The sequence below is a fragment of the Pelodiscus sinensis genome, chromosome 3 (assembly GCF_049634645.1).
Source record: "Pelodiscus sinensis isolate JC-2024 chromosome 3, ASM4963464v1, whole genome shotgun sequence".
Taxonomy (NCBI): domain Eukaryota; kingdom Metazoa; phylum Chordata; order Testudines; family Trionychidae; genus Pelodiscus; species Pelodiscus sinensis.
Window position 1 is genome coordinate 75143426 of NC_134713.1, and position 26458 is coordinate 75169883.

At 41.8% G+C, this 26458-nt stretch overlaps 1 long non-coding RNA gene across 1 annotated transcript; it reads left to right on the forward strand.

The window, feature by feature from the left end:
- The first annotated feature begins 10 nt into the window (after positions 1–10).
- Positions 11–13305, forward strand: LOC112545041 (uncharacterized). Its single transcript, XR_003088426.2, has 3 exons — positions 11–159; positions 11320–11422; positions 12788–13305. It is a non-coding gene; the product is annotated as an uncharacterized LOC112545041 (long non-coding RNA).
- The last annotated feature ends 13153 nt before the right edge of the window (positions 13306–26458 follow it).

The following is a 26458-nucleotide window of genomic DNA, read 5'->3' on the forward strand; positions in this document are numbered from 1 at the left end:
ATCAAGTTTCTTTAGGGACTTACCCAGTTTACAACAAAATTTGTGCAGAGATCTTGTTTCCTACAAAACCTAACCTGGGAATTTTCATCTTGTGCTGTTTGAATGCTCAAGGACTGAGCTGCCTTAATCAGGCTTGTCTCACAAAACTGAGGATGAGTGGTAAGTCTGAGTGAATCCTTTACAATTTACATTAAGTTTCCATGCCACTGTATGCTGCAATGCCCTGGGCTCTCATATGTGATTATGGTTAAGCCAGAATAGTATTTGGGCAGGAAATATCCATGAGAAACACCGATGTTCATGATTTAGCAGGCAGGAATGGCCCCACTATTCTTACTGCAGTACTGTGCTCCTGGAGGTGCCATCATGCAGGTGAAATGCTATTTATCATTTGAGCCATTGAAGATTTCATAATACTTATCACAACAGGGTTGTTAAATGTGATGACATGCCCAGATACAAAACTGAATGATTATATTGTCAACATTATTTATTCCCCTAGATATTTTTCACATCCTGCTTTATACAACTGGGTAGTATTGCTGTTAATTATTTACTAATTTCATCACAGAGGCGGTGGCATGACAGTAACATTCAGTGATCCCTGTGTATACTTCAGATGCCTTTTTGTATTAATAACACAGGATGAACTTCCTTTTTTCTTGACAATTTGAAAACTTATTTTCACCAATTATTTTATGCATATTCCTTTCTATTTTGCTTACTTTCCAAAAAAAGCTGCTCAGAAAATAGTGTCGCCTTCTATGGTCAAAATTAATTTTTCAATAAAAAAATGAAAACCAAATTCTTTAAGCCAAAATCAAAACATTTAGGTTTGAAAAAAACCTAATCTGCTTTCTTCTTAAAAAGATAATGAAAAAGTTGTGTGTGTGTGTGTCTGTGTATGTGTGTGAGAGAATCTTTTTCCAGTGGAAAAAAGTAGAATAAAAAGGTGAGAGAAAGGGTTCATTCTACACATTTTCTGTGACTTTTTATTTATTGTAATGTTTTTTTCAATCAGAAAAAAAATAAAGGTAAAAAGTAAGAGATTGTGAGAGTTTTTTTAATTTAAACAATTTTTTTTCACTGAAATGAAAGGAAAAATTTGGACCATTTCAGATTTTTCATTTTGAAAATTTGTGTCCTTTTTTTGGAAGACATCAAATCCTTCAATGAAACATTTTTTTTTTCAGAATGCCCCCTTTTCTCCCTCATAATGTTGTTTACATTATTTTTTTGACCACCTCTAATCTGCAGAAAAGCAGTCAGCTTGAATAACTGAGGTATTTCTGAATGACTTAAATACAACACACTGTGGAGAGTGAGCATTTTTTTGAACTGTTGGGAGAATTAGGTACAATATAGTGCGTGAGCATTTCGGGGAACTCTGAGGATGGGACCAACTCGGTCATTGTTAGTGATTGACAGCTGCTGTAACACGAATCTAGTTAAAGGTCAGTGGCCATGATCTATAGTCTACTCTGTGCCTATCAGTGCCATCTCTTGAAATAACAGTTACTTCCAGGACTCCTTCATCTTCTTCAGTCTCAGGCCCTCGCCTCCCCCCACTCTTAGCTCCCCTTCAGCTCTCCATTCCCTATCTGGCACATATCCTTCAGCAACACTCTCTTCTCTTTTCTTCCTCTTTTCCTGCTGTCATCATGCAGACCTCTATGTGTTTTATTGTACTACATTTCCCTAACCTTGCTCAAAGGCTATCACTGTCTTCTGTGATAATTTAAATTCTCCTTGAAAAAGAAGGGATGGGGATTAATTAAAAAAAATCTAAATAAGGTTCCAAGAAAACAGCTCCAGAGTTCTATGAAATTTTTTTATAATTGTAGTAATTCAGTTAGATTGGTAGATGCCAACATGTGCCTTTAACCAAATAATTTCATTTCTCAATGTCAGCCCTAGCTTTGTGAATTTCCTGAAGAATCTATTTATGACCCACTCCCTTGAAACTTGGAAGTAGTTCACTTAATAAAAACTTCCACATTAGTCTGCCAAGTTCATTACCAAAATAGACCCATAGCATTGTTGTTTTTGAGGATTCATGACCCTTCATTCATCTCTCATACTGGGACTTTTGTCTGAAGCCATTTTGTTGTTTCTGTGGCACAGAAAGTTCAGAGAAGTGTTTAAAATAATTAAGCAGCAGAAGCACCTCTTTACATTGAGCATGCAAATTATTTCTGAAGTTCCTCTATAGAAATTACAGAATGAAATTTCTAATGGGACTGTGTTTACCCAGTATGTCAAAGTTTAGAAAACACCATTTGTACCAAGAAACTTGACAGACCTTGTAATCTAACTTACTTCAAGCATGATGATTTATAAAATCCACTTGCTAGGTGCTTTTAGGCCTCAAATGCTCAAGTCAGCAATGTCATTTCCATGCACAGAGCTCTTAGGAGCTGTTGTGGGATGGTATTAGAGCAGCCATTGTAGCCAGGTCCGAACCTCTAGTCAGATGAGGCAGGGCAAAAGCTCTAGACAGGTGATGGAGAGGTCTAAAACTGATTTGTCATCCACAGAGAAGACAATACTGTAAGGTTAAATATTTAAAATAAAGTTCACTCTCTTGCAGTTACTAAAGCAGGGGAGAATGCCACTTTCCTTCTCTCACTCCACTATGGTCACTCCCCTCCAGGGGCAGATGACTGTTTTGCGGGGCCCCGGGCAGCATAACTCCGCGGGGCTCCCCCGTTGCCACGGTGCATGCGCCGTGACGCCATGCGCATGTGCGGTGGCGCCAAGGTGCATGCGCAGGGCTTTTTTAAGCGCGGGGCCCGGGGCGGCCGCCCCATTCGCCCTGCCCTATATCCGCCCCTGCTCCCCTCATAGAGAGAGATCTAGGAAGCATGACGTTGCACCCCATATTCTTTATGGAAATAGTCTATGAATATGAATGACATAATTTGAATATGCTTTATGCAAAATATTTCATGTGACATATCATTGAAATGCTTGTAATATACTCAATGTGTTTATTCTATTTATATGCATGTACCATTTCTGTATCTAAAACTGGGAATATTGACTGTAGATTGTTTTTTTACCAATGTGTTCATGTTGGGAAAAAAGGTGATTTCAAGCCCATGAGGAACAACAACAAAGAAGTGAGTTACAGAGCTAATGAAACTGTCTCCCTGTGCTGCTGAGACATCCCTGTGTCAATGTCACTTGATGCTGGAATCCATCTTGAATTTTGTACTTTTCCACAGAGGTGTGGGGGGAATTGAACAAAGGCTTCCTGCCCTAGAAAAATTCTATGTAAGGCAAGGTAAATAAACAATGATTGTCTCCAGCTGGCTTTACAGATTGGCTTCCCACCCCAAAAAGATACATGAAAATACCTGGGGGGAAAAAGGACTGTTAACAACTAGAGTGGAAGAGAACTGTTAGACCCTGGTCAGAAAGGACATCTCTGGCGTGAGAAGGATTTTACTTGAAATAATAACTTAGGAGAGAAATTCTGATATGTATCAAGTTCTGTTAGTGTATAGACCTAACTAGAATGCTTTGTTTTCTTTCTCTTAATTTACTTTGATCTGTCTGCTGTCACTTGCAACCACTTAAATCCTACTTTTTATACTTAATAAAATCACTTTTGTTTATTAATAAACTCAGTGTAAATAATTGTTACCTGGAGGAGGACAATAGCTCTTTCATTGGTAAAGGGGGTGAACAATCCTAACCCCTCTCTCTTCCTTACTCTGGACCAGCATGTTCATATTGACCAGTCTGTAAAGAGGAAAGAAATCTGTCAATATTTAATCAATAACTAATTTCCTAGAAATGGGTTACATTGTGGGTAGTTTATAACTACCAGAAGACTATTTCACACTTGAAACAACAGAACAAGCAAATAGAAATGAACAAAATGTGACACTATACCAAGGAGGTGACAGTTATCAGAGTTTAAATGAGATGAAGTGGTATAGAAAAATTACACAGACATTAAAATTAAATGTCCCCAGGGTTTGCATAAACTGGTCAACAGGATCTCAAAATAAATTATATTACAAATCAAGAAGAAAATCAAGAAGCCCTGATCCTGGACTTCTCAGACATCACAGACTTCTACTGGGTCCAAATAATATGGTATCAGGCCCTAACTTGTATGGTAAAATAGTTACTACTTGAAAGTTGTTTTTAAAATTCTCAGAGTTTGCTGCTAATGGAATTCTGGGCTTCTTGTAACATTATTGATCAATACAAAGAGCTTGCAAGTTAGGAACTTGCTCTGTATAAACTTAAGAAGAATTCTCATAATGTAATTCTAAAAATAAGTATGAGAGTTCCATATATGAAACCCCTGCACACTTCAGTGAGGGCAGAACCCAAGGTACATGTAATCACTAACATGCAGAAAGGTGTCATTTAAAATGAGTTTATATACAACAATTTATCATATAAACAAGTGTACTTAGAGACACTTAATGTAAAGTGTTACCTTCTGCTAAGGACCTGCTCACTTAACATTCATGGAGTTCTGAGTGGTTTGCAAGTCAATTAAACACTGATGCAGTAGAGTTAAATGTTTCCTATTGAGAAATGTCACCACATTCTTTCTGCTTCATTTCATTGTGTCATTTGGTGCACTAAAAAGTATTCAGGTGACACATCACCACCTTTAATATAATAATACAGTGCAATGTAAAGTGTTGAGACGTGTAAGGAGGGTTCAACTCACCAGAAATGTAAACAATATTCCAGTGCAAATACTAGCTCCAAGGAAAGGGAGGAGATGCCATATTTTTGCTTTATGGGCAAACTGAAAGACAGCAGATAGCTTGATAAATGGATTTTCCCTCATGCTTGAAGAGTGCAGACAAATCTAAACAGCAGCACAGAGGCTCATGCAATTTAACACCCAGTAGCTGTCCTTTCCTTCATGATTAAAATGTCTGGCAACAAGCATTGTCAGGATCTTCCTAGGGTTAGGTTTCCTCTTTATTTGTATGAATGGAAATGTTAGCAAACTCTGTCACTCCAGGCTAGCCAATATATCACTTCTGTTCTTTTGGAGGCTATCCAAAGCTTACTGTAGTTTAAGGAATCTTAAATGATCATTTATAAACCAGTGCTTACCATTTAAAAATCCTCTGACAATACAGTAAAGTATAGACATGTTACTAACATTATATGTCAAGGGACACGAGCTACAAATTATACAACTTGTATCTGCTTTAAATTCTTTCCGTGCAAAACTCAACAGGATATTTTAATTATTACTAGTCATGGCTAAGTGATGCCTTTAAAAACAATAATTGTACTTCGGCTAGAAGCCTACCTAATAGATAGGGAAATCATTTGTCCTGGTGTAACCACCACCAAGCAGTTTTGAACCTGGAATCTCTGGAGCTGAGTATAGGAGACTCTACCCTCTGAGCTAAAAGCCAGCCCATGCTGCAGAGGTCTCTTGGTCTTAACTGTTACTGTGGTCTAGGTGCCTCTGCATGGGACAGTGAACCACACTGGGGCTATGTCTACACTGGCAGGTCCTTGTGCAAGAACATCTTGTGCAAAGGTTCTTGTGCAAGACCACATCCACACTGCCATGTGCTTTTGCGCAAGAGCATCCATGGCAGTGTGGATGCTCTCTTGAACAAGAAAGCTCTGATGGCCATTTTAACTATAAGACTTTCTTGCACAAGAAACCCCTGCCACGCATCCACACTGCCCTCTTGTGCAAGAGCTCTTGCGCAAGAGAGCTTACACGTGTTAGAAAAGAGCGTAGCTCTTGCACAAGAAGCCCTCTCTTACCACGCTTTATGTAAATCTTCTTGCACAAGAGCGGGCGGGCAGTGTGGACGCTCTGCGGAAGAACGGCCATTCTTGCACAACAACCCGCCAGTGTAGACATAGTCTGGGTGTGTGGGTTACACTGGCTTTAGGTATGTCCCAGAAACTTCTTTTGGGACATCTAAAAAGTTCCAGTTTTTTCATTTAATCAACCTAAACTCTTGTTGTTGCTTCCTGATAACAGCAAAATGTTTGCTCAAAGCAAAGTCATCAATATGATGAACAGCATCTGAAGTGACGAGAAAAGCAGAATGAGAGTATGTAGACACTATCGGAACAGTTCCGTTGCTTTGTGTTGAATATTAATGGCACAGTTTTCACGATAACCTAATTCAGAACATTAAATTGCGGGGGGGGGGGGGGGGGGAATCTTGCTTCTGAGAAATATGCCTGTGTTCGTGTTGAGTCAGAGGCTGGCAAGAGAAACACCAGTGCACAGTGAATGAGTCTTTCATGACCCTAAAGTGTCTTGGTTTCTAACTTGGAAAATACAGTATAGCTTGTAGCTGAAGCATCTGAATGGAGGTAGCCAGTTTACCAACCTGGCACTGACTGTGGGAAAGTGGAGTCCTGCAAAGAAAAATCTGTGTATTTGAGTGTCAGATCCTGGGTTAATTGATTACAGCTTCAGGGATTCTGGCTGTGGGGATAAAAACAACAATGTAGATGTTCAGGCTTGGGTTGCAGCCTGAATACTGATGAGAGGGGAGGGTCTTAAAGCCCAGGTTCCAGCCCAAGCAGAAATGTTTACACTGCTATTTTTAGTCCTACAGTCCACCTTCCATGGTGTAAAGGGAGAGATTTCCTTTTTCACACTCACACTGCTCACAGGAAGACCATCCATACAGGGTCTAGGCAGAGATGGGGTCATGCACCCTGGCTACCAGCTTCTCCCCGGGTCTGCCACGCACTGCAGCTGCCAGCTTCTTTCTGGTGCTAACAGGAGGAGGGGAAAGGACTGTGCACCCTTGCTGCTGGCTTCACCCCAGGGCTAGCCTGGCAGTGAAGGGGACCATGTAGCAACTGGCAGCTGTTCCCCAGGACAGGTTAGGGTGTTGGGGTGCTGCTAGCCAGTGTTTTTTGGCTGGGATGCTTGCTGCCCCTCTGTGATCATTACATAGTATAAACGTGTTCCTCCTTCCAAACGCCTCCTTTTCCATTTTATGAAAAACAATTGAATTCCAAGCACATCCAATTGTCCTGGCACAAGCAAACCCTGACCTTGCTTTAAGTTCGGATAAGATGACGGTGCATACCAAATTCAGTGGTCCTAGCTCTTCTCATTTAGGAAGAGTTCACGGACAGAAGGACAGACGAAGACAGATTCACATTTCTAAAATATATATCTTTAAAATATTTTCTAAAAGTATTTTAAAACAATAAAAAGTGAATAGTGATTGTTTAAAATGGCTGATTTTTCAACAAAATGCAAAATAAAGAACAGTAAAAACTGGCTATATCATCCAGGAATTGTAATTCAGAAAATGGAAACGAAGTAATCTTAAATATCTCTTTATTAGTTTCCCTCCCCTCCCCCTTACATTGACTGTTCAGTGAGTATAGTATAGGGGAGGAGGAGTCATATGTGAATCAGCCAGCACCCCTTGATGTGCAGAAAGACCAGAATTCATCTCATTTTATCTCATGTCTCCGCTCATCTGCACTGTAGTTTTGTCTCCTCCACTCAGTGTACAATGTAGGTACTGCCTTAAACTATTGACTACAGTCATTCTGGAAAACAGTAAATACATGTGCAGGTTCAGTAGAGTGCAAATAGATACTTAGTGCATTTGGAGAGTTGTAGCCATGTTGGTCCCCTCCCAGAATATGAGACAGACAAGGTGTGGAGGATATTATTTATTGGACAGAGCTCTTCAGGTCTGGAGAAGTTAACCAGAGTGTCACTATTAAACCTAAGCTTACTTACATACAACTGTATGGTTGACATGAACTCACATAGAAAAATGACAAAAAACAAAACCACTGTCACCTGTTAACAATCACATTTCACAAAGTGATCACTCCAAATCTGACCTCTCAGTCCTTGTTCTAAAAGGAAACCTGCACAACACCTTCAGAAGACAAGCTGGAGAACTTAAATTCATAACTCTGCTGAACACTAAAAGCCATGATCTTAGTTTGTGGGTCACTGCAACAATTTATAACACACCTTGCTGCCTACCAATCCCTTATATTATGACTGCAGAGGTGTTAAGTGGCCTACAAAAATGTGTGCACCCCTTATGTTTAATAATCTATCCTTCCTACTATTTAGTTATGACACTCTGATTACTTTCTGCAACCCCGAAGAAGAGCTCTGTGTGGTTCAAAAGCTTGCCCCTTCCAACAAAAGTCGGTCCAATAAAAATATAATCTCACTGACCTTGTCTCTCTCATCTTGTTTATTAGTCTGTTAAATTAGAAACGTGAAAGTAGTAGGCTTTTATGGTTGATATGAGGCTGCCACTAAAACAAATTATTCATGCTTTTTATATTGTTATGACGAGCAAGTGTCTGAGGTCAATTAATTTAAGCCTCATCTAGGATGCCATTTTATAAATAAACCATATCTGTATGTATATAAAATCACAATGATTATTCTTGAGGATCTGAGATCTTCATTATCCAGAAGCTGATCCAAAGCATCACATCAATAGCAAATGGCAAATTTTCCACTGATGCAAGTGGGTGTTGGATCCATCTTTCAAAAGCACAACTCACTATCATTTCAGCTAAAGGAGTTATCTTAGCTTTATGAAAGCTGCAGGCTCTTATTGTCGGTGCAGGTGAGCTACTAGAGAGAAACACTAAGCCAGTACATTCTAAAAACTTTAAAAGAGGTGACAGATATTAGAGCTTTTGTTGTTCTAGCTGCTCTCCTTTTATCAAAGGCAAGAAGCTAGAGCAGTGACAGCGCTAATCTCAGGATTTTTGAGAAACCAAATGCTTTCAAAATGAGCAGAACTGGGTCTGGGTTAAACCTCCTTGAAGCAAACTGAATTCAAATGGAACAAAATAGATGGAAGTTCTGAGCTCTTTCCAAAGACAGAGGCAAGAGAATATTTAAGGGGGCATTATCAGGTATTAGGCTCAGAATTTAAGTATTACAAAATACTAATATTTACGGTATATTTCAGGATATTTTTTAAAATGTGAGTTAATTAAAAACAGAGTGTTTGTAATAAAAATATAGCAACATTTCAATCCTTGGGCAGAATCACAAAATGAAATTGATCAGTCTAGTTTCATTGTCTAAGTGAAATTGCATATAACAAGCAAATAGCATAAACAATGAACAGTGCATTGAAATTTTAATACTAATCTGAATTGCTTTATAACTTGTATAATGAGTAAAACACTTCTGAAATCACTTACATTCATTACCTTGAAGTTGCATATGAAGTTAATGGGGAGCAGAAAGTTAGGTGGGGCCCTGTGTGTGCAATAAATATACATTATAGACTAAACAGGGTCAACAATAGGAGGAGAAATGAACATAGTCCTAAAATAAGCAAGAGGAAACAATTATTGGACTGTTATTTGGAGGAAACGTGCACTGGGCGGTTCAGTTGTTAACACAATGAAAGAGAAAGACGTAGGTGATCATTCTGGATCCTTCTCAGTCTGGTATTTCTAAATTGTCTAGTTCGCTTCCAGTGTTGGAATGATGCCACTCACAAATTCTGATGGTTCACTAATGAGCGTCGGCATTTTCATGATGGGTCGGTAAAAAATAAGTAAGCGCTTCTAGCTTGGGCATCTGAACGCTGGCTGAATTTCAATCCCATGTGTATATTTTGAAGTATATTTGGTCAGAAAAGTAGTCGTATTTCCTCATGCTGGGAATGCATGATTGCCTAAAGACACCCTAATATCTTGTCTGCCTTCATAAATAATAGAATCAGAGAACTGGAAGGGACCTCAAAAGATCATCTAATCCAGTCCCTTGCACTCAAGGCAGGAGTAAATATTATTTATGCCAAACATGAGAGGACTTTGCCTTTTATCCCATGACAGTTTATTTTGTTTAAGAGCCTTTTGTCAGGGACCTTGTCAAAGGCTTTCTGGAAATCTAAGTATGCCATCTGCTCCTGATGACTTATTACTGTTTAGTTTATCAATTTGTTCCAAAACCTCCTCTAATGAAACCTTAACCTGGGACAGTTCTTTGGATTTGTCACAAGATTGGCTCAAGTTTGAGAATCTCCCTCACGTTCTCAGCCATGTAGACTGAAGCAAAGAATTCATTTAAATTCTCCACAATGACCTTATCATCCCTGAGCTCTTCTCTTGTCCAGAGTCACTTAAACTAGTGATTTATGTAACATTACTGATTTTTAAAATATTGTATTTTCGGATACCAGAGCAATAGAGGAAAAAATTGCAGGTAGTTCAGAACTATCTAGTTTTCTATTATAGGTAATGGAATATTTTTAAACACTTTCCATTTGCTGAAATCCCCTGATACATTAGGAAATGGAAGAAAAGTCCAAGTGGTGAACTGTGAACATATAAAATATTCAAATATAACAATAAGAAAAGAGAGAATACCATAGACTTTTCTGTCTTCTAGAAGATTTCTGGTATATAAATACACTTCAACAGCTTTATTTCAAAAGACTAAACAACAAGAATAAGATGATTTCAAATAGGCATTGTAAAGGATTTCTGAAGGCATTCTAAAGGGGTTTCACATTACATTGCACAGCTTTCTCATCATGTTTTACCAAGTGGCATTCTTGATTAGAAAGCAATGCAGAGCACAAACATATCATCAGCAAGAAATCATATAGTTATTCTTTTTCTCTCCAAACATTTTAATTAGACTGGTAAGTTTAAAAATAACATAAAAGGTGTACTACTTAAGAGCCTTGGCAGATGCCTATCAAAATAAACACTAGGCATTATATTTCAATACCAACACAATATGAAAGTTTTATCTGAGTAATACAAGTAGAATGCTATTCCATTAGGAACTCTTCTGCTTCTGCATCTATTAGGCTGCCATTGCAATGAAATGCATCCCATTTAAGTCAGTGATTTGTTAGGGAATACCAGGTACCTTCAGCAACAGAGTATGTTAGTAATGTTATGTAGCGATCTATAGAACATTATTGACTTTAAAATAATTTTAAGGACTATCCCCCTCACCTGCCTTCTTTTTAGAGTTCCTCTTCCTTTTCATCTATCCCCATCACACTGTTAACTCTGGGTACATCTACACTGCAGTGTTATTTTGGAATAATTGATGTTATTTTGAAATAAAGTGTGAGTCTAGACAGCAAGCTACTATTTCAAATAATGTTGAGATGGAGGACTTCTTACTCTGACTCCTTTAACCCTCATTTCATGAGGAGTAAGGGAAGTCAAAGGAAGAATGTTCTGGTTCGACTTGAACTATGCAATTGACATAGCTGAAGTTGTGTCTCTTAATTTGACTTTTGCCCTCCTGTGTAGATGTGCCCCTGCTTGCATGTTATATTCCTTTCCCCTACCCCCTGTCACCAGGCCAGCCGAGCCGGAGGAGGAGGGTGATCTGCCCACTTGGTCCGGGTCGGAGGAGGACGAGGATGACCAGAGCAGCACTGTCTCCCTCCACCTGGAGCCAGTGGTGAGCGGCCAGGATGTCTCCTGGGCTTCATCCAAGGCCGGTGAAGGATCCTCTGATGAGTGTTGCGCTTCTCACTCGCAAGGGCTGGGGAGCTGGGTGCCCAGGGGAGAGGGGGAGGGAGCGTCACTCAGGCAGTTCGAGCTGCACATTGTGTAACAGTACACAGCACGTGCAACCTCGTGCAACCTGACTGTGTGGCATGTGGACACGGCAGGCAGCTCCAGGGCATGCCTGGGAACCTGCTGCTTGCATGCTGCCTGGAGGGGGTAGGGGGGATGCCGGCTGGAAGCAGCCAAGGTCCCAAGAGCTCAGGCCAGACCCCACACCTCCCGAAGGGTGCCGCACACAGACAGCAGGCAGCCATGCCTGGCCATGTGACAAAGCAGCTGCTCCTGGGAAAACAGCAGTGAGCCAGCCCTGTGAGCATGGCCCTGATGGAGCCCCTCAGCTGCTCCCGGCCCCTAGGCTGCCCCCAAGGGAAGCCCCTCACTGTGGCCACACACTTCCATGGGCTACTTGTGTGAGGGTAGCAGGAGGGGGAGCAGGGAAGCGGTAGGCCTGGCCCTATGGCCACTTGAGTTTTGCTGCAAGGATGGTACACTCCCCAGTCACCCTGGCTCCATCTCCGAGGACATCAATTGACAGGGGTCCAAGTACCCAGACCTCGTCTGCCGTACTTGCTTCCATGCAATGTGGGGATGTGTACATAAACATAAGTACAGCATCACTGGTGTGTTGCTCACACACAATGACAACAGTCGAAGCCATGTGCTCTACATTGGGGAGGGAACGTGCACAGAGCAATGCAGACACACATAAGAACACAAGAAGGTAAGAATGGCAATACTGGGTCAGACCCAAGTATCCTTTCTGCCAACAGGGGCCAGTGCCAAGTGCCCCAGAGGGAGTGGACTGAAGACAATGATCAAGTGATTTGTCTCCTGCCATCTATCTCCGGCCTTTCACAAACAGGGGCTAGGGACACCATTCCTTACCCAATAGCTAATAGCCAGTTATAGACCTCACCTCCATGAATTTATATAGCTCCTCCTTAAACTCTGGTATAGTCCTAAGCCTTCACAACCTCCCCTGGCAAGGAGTTCCACGGGTTGACACACCACATGCCAAGTAGCCAGGACACAGAAAAGGGGTCTTCGCTCACAGTGATGTCTCCCAAGGGTTACAATCCATAGAGGATCACTTTACTCCAGGGGAGTCCTGTATACAACCATGCACATAGGGGACCAATTAGGCCCAAGCCACAGTAGCGTGGTGTCACCTGGGCTCAGGGCAGGGGGCATGGGGCTCAGGGACAGTGTGGGCTGGGCTGCCAAACCGTCTCATCATTTTTTCTGTTTTCTGCAGCAGGAACACCCAGGAATGAGGGACCCTCCAGCCCTGCGGCGGCACCACCAACCACCCAGTCCGGCAGACAAGGCAGCGGGACCAGCTCCTATGGCGGCACATGCAGGCCATTGAAAGAATCAAGGTGGCAGTCAGCCGAAAGATTGAGGCTGACCTGGAGTGGTGGCAGCAGGCATGGGGCCAGTTCCTGCAGAGGTCCACCCTGAGGTCGCACATCGGTCACACCATGCACTATGGCATGGCCTTGCCACATCCTCCTGCCCTCCCTGCCTTGCCCATGCCCCCTCCAGCCACCCTTCCTACTGCCCCTCCAGCTGCTACCATGCCCCCACCTGCTGCACCCCATCCTGCCCACATCCCCGTCCTGCCTGCCCCGACCCAGCCTGAAGGACGGCAAGACCTCTACACCCACCGAGGCACTAGCAGGAGCCGCCTCTCCCAGCAATAGTGCCCCCTCCCAGTTGAGAGGCCCCTCCCGCTGCCCACCCTTCTTCCCTATCATAAATAAAAATACAAGTTTTCTGGTTTTTTAAGGAAAAAATGGTTTTGTTTATTGGGAGGTAAGGGGAGGCGGGGGAAGGAAGGGTTGCGGATGGGAGGGAAATGTAGATGTAGAAGCGACCCTGCTCTGGGGCCTGGGAGAACATCTCCTTCAGGGTCTCCCAAAGGCGCACCTTATCATGGTGCACCTGGCGGATGGCGGCCTTGTGGGGCTGTTCAAATGCCCGGCCCTTGGCTGCCATCCACGCCGGGAGGAAGGCCTCCCCCTTCCACTCCATGATGTTTTGGAGTACACCACACACTGCCACAACTGCAGGAATGTTCTGCTCTCCCATCTCGAGACGGGTGAGCAGACAACGGAACCGCACATTCAGCCGGCCACAGGTGCACTCGACCTGGTTGCAGGCCCAGTTCAGGTGGTCATTGAACTGTGCCCAGCTGGGATCCATCCGTCCTGTGTAGGGCCGCATCAACCAGGGAATGAGGTGGTAGGCCACGTCCACCACAAAACAGAGAGGCATGTGGATGTGCGATGCAGGCTGGAGTTACCAAGACATGGGCATCATGTGCCCTGCCAGACCACCCCACATAAATGTCTGTGAAGTGGCCACGGTGGTCCACAAGGGCCTGGAGCACAACAGAGAAGTACCTCTTCCGGTTAATAAAATGGGCCATTCGATGTTCTGGGGCACAGATGGGGATGTGGGTTGCATCCATGGCTCCTCCGCAGTTGGGGAACCCCAGAGCAGCAAAGTCAGCCACCGCTGCATCCATGTCCCAAAGGTGGATGACTCTCTGGAGCAGGATGTCATTGATGGCATGGACAACCTGCAGAAGGGGCACAGAAACACAGGGAACGCACCAAATGAGGCAGGATAGGTGCATGATCCTTTGGGGGGTGCTCGCCCCCCCTGTGATGCCCTCTATCCCCAAACACAGCAGGGCCCCCTCATCCCGCAACCTCCCCCCCCCCCATGCTAGCAGGCCTGTGTGAGGGAGGGATGGCACAAACTCCTAGGTGACGGGGCTTCCCCCACTCTCTCCACCCCCTCCAGCTTGGAGTCTTCCCTTCCCCTGGGCAGGGAGTGCAGCACCCCCCCCAGGACTTACCTGCATCACAACAACACCAACTATGGACCTGCCCACCCAAAACTGGTGTCCCATTGAGTGGTAGCTGTCCGGGGTGGCCAGCTTCCAGAGGGCTATGGAGACCCTCTTGTTGACCAGGATGGTGGGCTGCAGCCGGGTAGTACGTCTCCGGAGCACAGGGGCGAGCCAGGCACACAGCCCCAGGAACATCTGCTTTTGCATTCTGAAGTTCCGGAGCCATTGCTGGTCATCCCATTGCTCCAGGACCAGCCGGTCCCACCAGTCCGTACTGGTGTCCAGTCTCCAAGAAAGCCTCTGCACGGTTGGGTGGGGACGCCACAGGGATGTCACTGCATCCATGGAGAGAGAATCCAGACTGAGCTCGGTCTCGAGCTCCTGCAGGAGTAGTGCAGCAGCATGGAGCAGCAGCTGCAGGCACTCCAAAATGGCAGTGTGGAGCCAGAGCAGGCACAGGGGCACTCCTGGCTCCATGGCACAGCAGTGAGAACGCCAAAGGCACTAAAGGCATTAGGGCAGAAGCTGTGGTGTCCAAAGAGGCTGAGGGCAACCACACCTAGAACTGCTACGGCTGTCAGACCATACAGGAGGTCCCAAAGCACGCAGCAGGAGAGAAATGACTGTCCAGGGAGATCCCTTTAAGCACATGTCTCAAATGAGCTCCAGGCCCCACCCCTGGAAAGTCCCTGGTGCCCTTTTGCCCTCTGCAAAGTAGTTCCAGGCTGACGTTTTTGTGCAAGAGCATCCTGCCAGTGTGGGTGCTCTCTTGCACTAAAGCGCATGGCTTTTATGAGGCGCTGTGACCAGTGTGGACGCTCTCTTGCACAAGTACTTTTGCACAAGAACTCTTACGCAAAACAGTTCTTGCACAAGAAGCTAGCAGTGTAGACGTAGCCAGGCTGTTCAAATGGGTATGAAACTGGGCAAAGTGATTTCACTCTTCCCTTGCCTGACAAAGAGCTTGCTGCAGCTTTAAGGTTAATGTTTAGAAGGATGTGCTGCTGCATGTTTCCCTTTCATAAGGGAAATTCTGGAATGTGGCTGTGTATCAAAACACTTGTTGAAACATGGTCTGTTAAAAGGACAACCTAAATCCCCCACAGTCATCGTATATACATTATATTTCACTCCACTCCCTCTGTAGTAAACACAAGAGAACAGCAGGATGTGCCTTGTGGATTGTTTTAAGTATTTTGTTAGGACAGGGTAGGGTAGATGATGATCCAGCTATGCCACTTCGCATGAATGGAGGATCTGACTGGAGGAATATAAATGGGTTTTGCTTGTTCATTTTCCCAGGCATAAGTTTACACACATTTTCAAATGTTACTTTGATGGGTGTTATATGACTGTTCCTTAAAACTAACAGGACCTTAACTCAACTTACATTTTTTGGAAAATAAAATGAAAATTTATATTATTCATTTCAGTCATTCCTCTGGGATGGGGATGGGGTTGAGGGGCTCAGTATGCAGGCTGCCCTGGGAAGAGAGGACTATCCCAGTCCTCTCTCACTGCAGCAGCTTGGGTCAAGGTGAGAAGTGTCCCTCCATGGCTGCTACAGCTCCAGTGGGTACAGCCAGGGGAGGAATGCATGCACCCTAGATGGGGCAGGTCCAAATTTGTCTCTCCCCTGCGCTCCCCGGCACACTTTTCCCTCACTCCCTGGTGAAGGTGAACAGTCAGCAATGCTCCTGTACAAATCAAGGAGGGTAAATTCGGAGGGGAGGGGACTGAAGTAGTCCTGGATGGGCGGGGGGCAGGAGGAGGAAGAGGAATGCCCCAAGCCAGCTCCTTTCAGCTTCCCAGTAATTCTCTTTTCTGTATGGTTTTCTGAAAAGCAGTCCCATTTTTCTGGTACAACCAAACACTTACCTTACTTTAGGTTACGATAAGAGGGAGCTGTATTCCAAATTTGGTGGTCCTAGTTCTTACTGACTAGCAGAGTTGGTGCATTTAGATATGATTTCAGAAGGGCAGCATTTTATCATGCAAGGCAATACTCTTTTCTCCAGCATTCAGAAAGTGATGCTGCTGAAAGTATTAGCAAGAACTTCTTTGTGTTCCTGCTCCAAGGTGAAAGAGGAGCACTGACAATGGATTATCTAGGTGCAGTCTTTTTTTATTACCAGTTGGTGTCACTATTCCATTGATACAGAACTGTGCAGTCCTCCATCACAGAAAGTTATGGGGAGGAGCACAGAGAGTTCAAACAAAGGCAAATATGTTTGATGTGAAAAGAATATCTGGTATTTATTGTTGATTCTGTTTTCATTTCTGTATAAAAGAACACACTCATAGATATGATGTCAACAAAAGCGGGATTGAATTTCTGTTCTGGGAACCTATAAATATTAGTTCCTTTTTGGGCTATTTCTTTTACAGGAAGGTATTCATATTATATCTCAAAACTGAAACTGAAGCTGTTAAATACAAAGACAATTAAAATTTTTGGATTCAGTTCAATCTGACTGTCATGCCTATAAATGGAATTCTCCATGTGGTGCAATAAGTTTCAAGTAGTAAAAATGGTCAGGTCATTTGCATTTATTTGGTTGAGTTGTGATTTGATTCAAACTGGCAAAATTCTCTCTTTTTTTTTCTAGAGCCCTGAAGTCCTGAGGCAAAGCTTCTTAAAATCAATGGAAGGACTCCCATCAACTTCAATAGGCTTTGGATCTGGCCCTTCCATCCTGACAACCCTTGGGAATTGCAATAAGCTTAACTAGTCAAAATACTGTATGTTAGGTATCAGAAACAGACTTTGTTTTCACTGACTATTTATTAGAAACAAAGACTCATTTCGGTTATGAAATTTAGGAGGAATTTAATAATGCAGAGCAAATACAAATATGGGATAAAAAAGTGATGTCCTGAAAACCATCTGACTATGTCCTGATAATAAATAATCGAGAATACATAGAATTTTTCCATAGCCCCATAATGGAAATTTCAGATTCAGAGAAATACATTTCCAGAAGTCTCCCTCCTAAATTTGGATAAAATTTTATTTTGTAGTACTAAATCTCATGGCGCTGCTTCTTAGGTGATACAATAGAGTTTAATGCCTTGGAAGAAAAAAAAAGTTGCACAGATACTTGATTGGGATGATTTTGAAGAAACAGATTAAAACACATTGTGTTTTGTACTAAAAAACTAAACAATGGACAAATAGAAATAGCCCACCTTATTTGGTTGCCGGTTCCATCTAGGGTTTGTCCAAATGCAGAAATTGCACTGATTTAATTAAAGGGGGCCTCCTCCCCAGTTGAGAGCTCCAGTGTTTGGGCTGAAAGGTGGCCACGTTAGAATTCACTGCATCTTATTTAGTTAATCACATACACTAAAATGGTAGCTCAGATTTAGCTGTTTTAGTGGTGCAGTATCCAGCCTAACATGATACTTAAAACTACCAAGTGAATTTATTGACTGTTCTGCATCAGGCCCTTAATGAGTATATTTGAAAAGAAAATAAATAATCTGTTCAAATAGTGTAATACTGCATGCCAAATCCAACAATTAGCTCAAAACCTTTTGTGAAATACCCTGTTAAATGAATAAATCTGTAACAATTTAAGTCAATATTTCAGCTGAGTTAACTCAAGGTATCTGTAAGGAACAACCCTGTTGAAAAGAGGGATTTATTCTACACTGAGGCAACACATTTAACAGATCTCAGTTGTACTGGAACAGAAAATTGCATATTTTTAAAAGCTGCCAGCTACAGCCTTGCAGTCTTTGTTGTATATTTAATTTTCAGATGAACCTTCAGACTGTAAATTCACATATAATTGCCCTTCACAATGGAAACTGGAAGAACTTAAAAAACAACGGATAGTCTTGCAGAACCTTAGAGATTAACAAAAAATGTAGACAGTATCATGAGCTTTCATGTGCATAACCCACTTCTACAGAAGAAGAATGGAAACTGACATTCTTTGAGTTTCTCAGTGTTAAACCTTTCACACTCATTGGTGAATGATCAGATAACCCTAATAGAAAGCACATTTCAAAGAGATTTTTTTCCCTTTTACTGAAAAATTGAAGTCTTTTTAAGAAATCCCCCAAATTTTGCATTTGTGAAAATTAAGTAAGGAAATTAAAAAATGGCATGAAATATATTATTCTTCATTTTCTTTACCCATCAGTTTCCTGCCTACCCATCTCCATAACACATAGCACAAAAATAATGGCAATGTTTAGAACTAACACTCCAATCAAAAAAAGAAATCTAAATCTATCTATGATTCATTTCATTCCTTTAAATGGTTCCATAGAGGGACATTTCACAAATCCCTTGAGATGAGCATTTCAATGGAAACTTCCATTTGTTTTACCTCTCAAGAATGATAATGCTATCAAACCACAACACAAGCTTTTCAAACTGAGACTGCATGGGGAGGAAAAGGCCCTTAAATCACTCAGGGTATGTCTACACTACCCCGCTAGTTCGAACTAGCGGGGTAATGTATGCATACCGCACTTGCTAATGAAGCCCGGGATTTGAATTTCCTGGGCTTCATTAGCATAAGCGGGGAGCCGCCATTTTTAAATCCCCGCTGCTTCGAACCCCGTGCAGCGCGGCTACACGGGGTTCGAACTAGGTAGTTCGGACTAGGTTCCTATTCCGAACTACCGTTACTCTTCGTGAAATGAGGTGTACCGGTAGTTCGGAATAGGCACCCTAGTCCGAACTACCTAGTTCGAGCCCCGTGTAGCCGCGCTGCACGGGGTTCGAAGCAGCGGGGATTTAAAAATGGCGGCTCCCCGCTTATGCTAATGAAGCCCGGGAAATTCAAATCCCGGGCTTCATTAGCAAGTGCGGTATGCATACATTACCCTCCTAGTTCGAACTAGGAGGGTAGTGTAGACATACCCTCAGGCTTTGTCTACACTGCCAGCAGAGCCTATGCAAATGAAGCGCGGATTAACATTTTGCTGCACTTCATTTGCATAATTTATTCAATACGTTTTTTGTGCAAAGGGTTTTTGCGCAAAAACAAGCAGTGTGGACGGGTTTTTTTTTGGACAAACCCCCCATTTTGCGTAAGATCTTTATGCCTGTCCATAGAGGTATAGGGATCTTGCACAACAAAGGGGTGTTGCGCAAAAAAAACCCCATCCACACTGCTTGTTTTTGCGCAAAAATCCCTTGCGCAAAAAGAAACAACAGAAAATGAGTTCCTTATTATCATATTTTCTGCCAGAAGAACTGGGAGTGAAGACGAAGCCTCACAGAAACAACACCTATTCCTTCACGTCAGGCTGTTTGTCAGAAAAGAATTCCTCTTTTGTTTTATTCCTCCAAAATCTACTTTTCTTTATACATTTATATCCCTGACACTACCTACACCAGACATGATGACCCATTCATCCAATTTCCAATCTCCAGAGATGTATTCATCTTGTTTTCCAAGCAATGTGATTGGACACATCATCCCTGGAAGCAAACATTAGAACTACATTTAACAAAATTAGTTTCACACTTGGTTTTGCACTAAGATTTATATCTATGGATAGCAACATGTGTCAGTGTTTCATCAGGTCTCCTCAGTTGTGGTTACCTAACTTGTTTGCTAGATTTTGGCCTATTGAACACATCCTGGAGGATCAAATCCAGGTTCCACTGGAGTCAGAATTAGAACAACAGAAAATGTGATAAACATTTATTCCATCAGGTTGGTCATGATGTTATCAAGGCTGATGAATATTTGACCATTTACGCTAGTGGTCAGACAGTGTTCAGCTATAATTGAGGATGATAATTAGGGATGTGATTGATATGCGCAGTGCCATTCCTAACATAGATATATTCATAATCTTGTGAAATCTGGTGCTGTTTCATTTGGATCACCTGTTTTTCAGAACAGGATTTTAATGAGTAATGAAGTCACTGGACAAATCCCTGCTTAGATGTTGGAGTTCACTGAGGATACAGCTACACCAGCCCCCTAGTTCGAACTAGGGAGGCTAATGAGGGTGACCGAAATTGCAAATGAAGCTTGGGATTTAAATATCCCCCACTTCATTAGCGTATTCCCTACTGGTCACCATTTTGGAAATTGACTAGCCTGGAAGAACTGCCCGTGTCTACACGCAGTAGAGAAGGGCGATTCTGAAATAAATCCCTTACTTCGAATTACCAGCTAAACCTCGAAGTAAGGGGTTTATTTTGGAATTGCCCTTCTCTGCCGCTTGTAGACGCGGGTAGTTCTTCCGGGCTAGTCAATTTTCAAAATGGAGACCGGCCGGGAACATGCTAATGAAGCACGTGATATTTAAATCCCGCATTTCATTTGCAATTTCGGTCGCCCTCATTAGCCTCCCTAGTTTGAACTGGGGGCTAGTGTAGATGTACCTTGAGATGAGTCATCAGATACAATAACATTTAGCTTAAGAAAAAGCTCTGAAATGGGAGGTCAGAAAAAGAGTTGTCTCTGCTACTTTAAGGATCCAGTGCTAAGATCTGGATACTAAGTATGCCAAATTTAAATATGTGAAACATTATGATTCACAGTTGTTTTCAGAAAAGTAAATAGGGACAAGTTTCATTCTGTAGTTCTAAAAATTGGTGAAGTCATTTGTTTATAAAGAGATATTTTTTGAATATTGAAAGTTTTTTTGAACATGATAACCCTTGACATTGGGCTACAATTCTCACAAATATGTATTTTTAAAATCTGTAGGTTACTTTGTCATGTTTTAAAATATTAATTTCAGCTCCTGACTTTCTAATGTACAAACTAAAAAACAAATTCACTTATTCCTTGAGTGAGATTCCTTTGTTTGAAGGCAGAGGGAAGGGCCAGCAATGAGAGGCCACCTCCAAACCCACTACAAATAGCTCACTCTAGTCCAAGTAGTCTCCATGGAGAAAACATTTGTTTAGAATGGATGCTTAATGGTGGCAATACACATTTTTCTGGCACAAACAGGGGAGAGAGCAACAACAAAAAATGCATTTTATTGTTCTTGATTGGGCTTCTTAATTGATACCATTCTAGGAGTGCCTTAAAAAGAACAGATTTTGGTTTTAAATCATACCTTGCATACTCCTCTGTTGCCTGCATCTTGCCTAGCCTGGCACCATTGGGGCTATGATACTCATTTAGAATAGTCACATTATACATTCATTTTGCACTGGTCTCAATGGCTACACACGTTGCAGGGGAATGGCAAATCAATATATTAAAATACTTCAAAGAGTGACATACTGGTAACACATTTATTGTTCTGGCAAAACTAGCAACTGCGAAGCATTCAATTCTAGTTTACATACCACACCATACCACTGAAGCCTGTTTTACTGAGAAAGTTTAACCCCAGGTTATATTTCTATATCGGCTTTCTTTCCAAAGGAGCCCAAAGCACTTTATAAGATACAAATAGATTACTTTAAAATACATCCACTTCTGGGGTATAATTCAGCAATTGTTTTACTGTATACAACAGTGCATTTTAAGGCAAGAAGAGAATAATACCATAGCTAATTTAGACTGCAGGAGGATTATGTAAGTATGCTGAATATCATCATCATCAACAACCATGGACTCAACGCCTGTTGGTGTCTGATGCCTCCCTCACTATTTCCTTCCATCTTTCCAATGTGGAGAGGCTTAGTTTCTGTAGACTAGCTCCTCACCAGTCTACTATATCATCTACCCATTCTCTGTGGGGTCTGCCTCTCCTATTTGGACCATCCATTATGCCGAATACCAGGGTCTTAACTTTTCGCTCGTCGTTCATTCTGTAGATATGCCCAAATAACTGTAACTTCCATTGTATAACCAGTTACTTATAATTAAAAATTATATTAGTAGTAGCTGTAATAGTAGTAAATATATTGACAGTATCCAAAGACCCCAGTTGAGGTGTAATCCTCATTGTGCTAGACCCCATACAAATAGAGAAAAAAGACCTTTTTTGCTCTGAAGGGCTTACAGTCCAAGACATATCCTAAAAGGTAGGATATAAGGATACAATATGCAAACAAATGATATGAATATGAATTATATGAATTGAAATAGATATTTTATTTGTGTAGGCACTGGGATTTTGTTTTCTTTTTAAATAATTGACGTGAGAGATAGGAGGAAAGGAAGGAATAAAATAAGAAGGGAAAGATAAATTACCACATTGAATTTGTGGACCCAAAGGGCAGAAAGGTTACTTGCCCCCTTTTCTTCATTTCTCTTTTTCCATGTCAAGAGAAAGAGAAAGAGAAAGAGAAAGAGAAAGAGAAAGAGAAAGAGAAAGAGAAAGAGAACGGCTGTGTCCAGACGCAGGGGTTTTTTCGGGAAAAGTAGCCTTTTTCCGAAAAAACTTCCCCTGCGTCCAGACTCAAGCCGCGTTCTTTTGAAATTAAATCGAAAGAACGTGGCTTTTCTTTCGATGGCGGTAAACCTCATTTCATGAGGAAGAACGCCTTCTTTCGAAAGTTCCTCTTTCGAAAGAAGGCGTTCTTCAATGTAAATAGGGCTTCTTCGAAAGAGAGCATCCAGACTCACTGGATGCTTTCTTTCGAAAAAGCAAGCCGCTTTTTCGAAAGTTCAACGTGCAGTCTAGACGCTCTCTTTCGAAAGAGGCTTGCAGTCTAGACATAGCCAAAGAGAAAGAGAAAGGTTAGGGACCCAAAACAGAATGACTAACTTAATTAAAAGTCTGGTTTCAGGAAGTTTTTACTGAAAAAACAAAGCACAAACATTTCTACAAAATAGTTTCACAGAAAAAAACACACAAAATTTATTTTCCCTAGAATTTTTCACAAAAAATGCTGAACATTTTTGACTAGCTGTTCTGGACAACCTGTTAAGCATGAGTTTGCAATGTATTATGGCTACAGCTGAAGCCAACTCCATTAGAGGCTATATACACAGAAACATCATACAAAATACTCCCTTTTTATATGTGCATAGGTATCTCACTGCCAGAAAGTTGTTAATATAATGGAATGAGTTCAGAGAAGGGAAATTGTTACGAGTCTGGATGGATTAACTTATGGGAGGAGACTAAAACAGTTAAATATGAATAGTTTAGTTACTAAAAGAAGAAAACTTTTGATTTTTCTGTACAAATATTTCAGTGTAATCATTAGGGAAGAATTAAGAATTATTTCATGTAGTGCAGCAAAAAACTTGAAATAATGGAATTAAATTAGAAGGGAAAAATTAAGCTGACTATCACAGAAGAGTTCATAGAAAAAGTGAGAACTATTAAGCCATGGAATAATCTTCCAAGAGAAATGGTAAAAAGCCCGTATCTTGGAATATTTATAATTAGATCTGGCCAAGCACTAGTAAGCAGGGACAACCCTGCACCATTAGGGAGCTGTACCATATGACTTAATGGATTTTCTTCTATCTTTTAACTCTTGGAAGTGTACAGTATATTTTTGTATTTTATTTCCAATCTTAGGGTATGTCTAGACTACATGCCTCTGTCATCAGAGGCATGTAGATTAGGCTACCCGGCATAGGGAAATGAAGCCACAATTTAAATAATCGCGGCTCCATTTACATTAAAATGGCTGCCGTGCTCTGCTGACCAGCTGATGATCAGCTGTTTGTCGGCAGATTGGGGCAGTCTAGACGTGCCCCGGTCGACAAGGAAGCCTTTGTTGACTGGCACAGGTATGCCTCGTGAAACCAGGTTTACCTGCGCCGGTCAACAAAGGCTTCCTTGTCGACCGCGGCGCGTCTAGACTGCCCTGATGTGCCGACAAACAGCTGATCATCAACTGGTCGGCAGAGCACAGCAGCCATTTTAATTTAAATGAAGCCACGATTATTTAAATTGCGGCTTCATTTCCTTATGCCGGGTAGCCTAATCTACATGCCTCTGATGACAGAGGCATGTAGTCTAGACATACCGTTAGTGAGTGAAAATGCTAGAATACAAAGCACACAGTTGGGCTAGAAATAGGTGAAAACAAAGACAGGAAATGAAATAGGGATCTTTTCTTAAACAGTGGTGTGCAACCTCAGATAAGCAAGAAGACCAATGGCATTAACAATCACAACATATATTAAGGAATTATAGCTAAATTATTATGCAAGACCACGGTATATATTGAAAGCTCATCTAATATAATCTGGTTTCAGTCAGTCACTGCACAGAGGTTAAACCATGGTGAACCACCAGATCTTATCTGAGCAGGAGTCAAAAGAATATCAGCAATAGAAAAAAATAATAAAAAGGATTAATTCTCCAGAACTAGTTCCTATTTCGTAATTTCATAATTATTCAGTCAGTATTCATGGATGCTTAAGAAAGTGCCACTTTATTGTATTGGCCTGAGCTGGGATTGTTATGCTGATCCACAATAGTGTAAATGGCAGGGTGAGTTCTGAGTGCTAGGTGCAGACAGAGAGTCCAATACTTATTGAAACTCAGGTCCCTATATGCTCCTCATGTAGAATAAAGGGGCCTTCAAATGAATGCATACGAAAATGATGCAGAACAGTGCAAAGGGCCCTTATTATTGTAATTTGCAAATAAAGGTCAGGCCCTTTCACTTTCATCCGTCTGTCAAGCAGTGGAACCAACAGCCTCCACGGGCCCCTGGGAAATGTGTGTGTGTGTATGTGTGAGGGGAGAGGCACATCTGCGCTCCTGGAAAGGACAGGGCTGAGGGCAGAAGGGGCGGGGCTGAGGACAGTCAAACCTCAGTGCCACCTGGAGTGCAGTGCACCCTCCCCCTCTCCCCGTGATGTTCAGAGTGTGTGTCCTGGTACTCCAGTGGTGATTTAAAGGGCCCAGGCCTCCTGCTGCTGCCATTGCTTGAATTGCTGGGCCCAGAGTAATGGTCCTTTTGCACCCTCCCTTCCATTGGTGGACCTGCTGTCAAACACACTTTTAGGTTATAAACACCCTGGGGCACGAACTCTCATTTACTATATGGTTGAACAGATTTTTGCAAAATAGGGTCCTGATCTGGTTGGCTTCTAGGTGCTACTGCAATATACATTTTAAATTATAATTAGGTAAAGCTGTTTCATGGATCACTCTTACGATCAGAGGCAACTGTGGCCGGTGGCACAGAATCTCAACAACCAAAACTGTACAGCCTGGAGATTTTTCTGAGTAAAGACAAGAACCTTTAGAGAAAAGTCCTACACAATTTGAGGGCTTACATGGGATTTTTTTTCTATTACATCAGGCCCAAGCTGATCATGATAATTTTAAAATAGACTGTATGAAGGATATAATTGTCTATAAATTCAATAGGATGCTTAAAAACTATATCAAAGTTGCCATTCTCTGTTAAATTTTAAATGTTTTAAGTACTATTGTTATCATCCCTACTAAATGCTACAGATGTCTCCCTAATGACAGATGATAATGTCTGGTGGTTAGTACAAGCCACTGGGAACCTAAAGACTCTAATCCCAACTAAAACATTGACTCACTGCGTGACTGGCCAAGTCAGTTGACCTTGGGCCTTAGCCCACCATGTTTGAAGTCTGGGTAAGGTGCGAAGTGAAAAAAACCCAGATGCTGAACTAAACCTGTCTCAGTCAATAAATCACAAATGGATGGGGAATCTCTCTTTTTTTCATGGAGTAGAGTTCACTTATTTGATGTTCTAGTAAGAAATCAAATGGCTGTTGCAGAATAACAATAAATGCAGAAAAAAATCCTGGCCGGTTAATAAAACTCTAGGTAAATGGACTGTTTAGATGATTTGCATCCTTGTACATAGCAGCTGTTTCAATTCTCATAGCTGCTGGTAAACTGAGGTGCTAGTTTTATAGCAAATTCATTCTTTTTTAAAATTGTTGTTTTGACTGTTGCATCCTATGGAGTCTTGTGAAGCATCATTGTAGTTGCTCCTCTGACACCAATATATAAGGTGAATGCATTTATTTTAGACCCTTTGTGCTCTGATATATAATTTTTTAAGCTTTCCCTCTATTCTTCCTTTGTAGCAATAGATATGTCAAACATGCCCTGACTGATTTAGCTTTGTCTGTCTGTCTAATCAATGAAGGACTGGAAAATTTACATCCACACAGAACCATGAGTTAATAATGATGAGGTGCTGAAAAAGTTTTGGATCCCATC